General features: G+C 54.5%; 1 protein-coding gene across 1 annotated transcript in view; it reads right to left on the bottom strand.

Moving 5' to 3' along the window:
• The window catches only part of PCGF2 (polycomb group ring finger 2), a 14,123-nt gene that overhangs the window by 10,139 nt on the left and 2,250 nt on the right, over positions 1-1,734 (bottom strand). The window lies entirely within an intron of this gene.

Genomic DNA, 1,734 nt, shown 5'->3' with positions numbered 1-1,734 from the left:
GCCCGGGATTCCCGAGTGCCTGCCCCCCCCCGGCAGCTCCAGCATGAGCTGCCCAGTGCAGGCAGACGGACCCGCCGGAGGGGAGAGAGTGGCTTTAGCAAGAGCAATCGAATTGTACCAGTAAAACCCTTGGAGCGGCTGCAAATCCGCTGCTGTGAGAATGCCTTTATGGCGGCTCAGCGGTCCTCAGTCTTTCCACACCTGCAGACCCCCACACTTTTTACCCCTCCAAGGATGGGCAGGCACTCGGAGAGCAAATCCGCGGCTCCTGCTCCCAGTTTTGCCGTTCGTGGTTCCCCCCAGCAGCAGCCCCCACGGCTGCCGGAGCGCGGGATGGGCACTATCCAGACGGACCCATCCCAGTCCGTTCACACCACGCGTTTTCCTGGTGCCCCCATTACGGGGGGGCAGCGCGAAATATGGGGAACCAGTTTCCCCGGTGGGTGGAAGCGAGTTACAAACAACCCCAAACCCACCCCATTACAACCGCCCGTGGCTGTACCTTTGAAAAGCCCCGGGACCAGTTTGTACACGATGTCCTGCAGGGTTTTGTCTGACCTGAAGGGGGGAAAAAAGAAATAGGAAAAAAAGAGAAAAATCAGCTGGATGGGAGCAACTGGCTTCCCTGGGTGGCCGAAAGCTGCCCCGCACCGTGTGCCCCCGCCAGCCCCAGCGCTGCCTCTCCCCATCTCCCTCCCGGGACACTCCCAGCACAACATCCCGTCTCCCCATCCCACAGCGATGCCACAACCCCGTCTCACAGGCAAACCCGTCCGCCCTCACGCTCCCCGCAAAGGGTTAACTCTGGAAAAAGAAAGAAAACCATTTCAAACATCCTTGTAATTGCTAAGGACGATGACAGCAGGATTTTGGGGCCAGGATCCGTTTCAGTAGTCAGAACGATTTCAAAAACACGCTGAGAACTTAAAAAAAAAAATAAATCTAAGATCAGCAAATGTTTCTGCAAGTTTTAATTTGCATCTAATTTTATTTTTGGACTGGGCTGCAGTGGAGGGCTTGGGCTGTGATTTCCCTCTGCTGTAAGGATGGCGGGAGAGCGGCCGCCGTCAGGAAAGCGGAGCGGACTCCCTGCGATGCGGACATCTCGAGGCAGGACCGTCTAAAGCACTCGAGGAACTGGGGAAGCTCAAGTCCCATCCTCCGCCAAGGGCCAGGACTGGGATTTTGCCGGGAGGCCGGGGCTCGGGCCCCTGCAGGCAGGGAGGGCATCTGGCACAATTTAAAAGCAGCAGTTCAGCCAAATGAAAAAAAAAAAAAAGAAAAAAAAAATCTCAAAAACAAAGCAAGAGCAGTGGGACTGGTGAAAAGTAAATTATATCTGCAATTATTTCCATTTTAATAATAAGGCCTTTATTTTAAAGAAAAACAAATGACCATACCCTATATTATTTTTAGCCTAGCCATGTCTTTCATCCCTAATTCCTCGGTGACGTCACTCTGGTTCACGAGGCCCCACTGTGATTTTATTTATAATACATACCCAGAGAATTTGCTTTATAATTTACAGCAAGCTAATGAAAAAGCAACCTCTGCCACTTGATTGGCAGCTTAATTACCAGCCGGTCGCTGCTCTTGCATGAGTCAACCCCATTCAGCCCAGCACGGTGGCGCTGGGTGGGGGCCGGGGGTGCCGCGGGGGACGCGGTGGCCACGCGTGGGCAGCACCCGCAGCACCGCGCAGCATCACGCCCGGCGCACGGGTGTTTCGGCGCT

Source organism: Charadrius vociferus, unplaced genomic scaffold (genome assembly GCF_000708025.1).
Source record: "Charadrius vociferus isolate BGI_N301 unplaced genomic scaffold, ASM70802v2 scaffold1070, whole genome shotgun sequence".
Taxonomy (NCBI): Eukaryota; Metazoa; Chordata; class Aves; order Charadriiformes; family Charadriidae; genus Charadrius; species Charadrius vociferus.
Note: the sequence above shows the minus strand (reverse complement) of the source record. Positions and strands in the feature narration are given on the sequence as shown.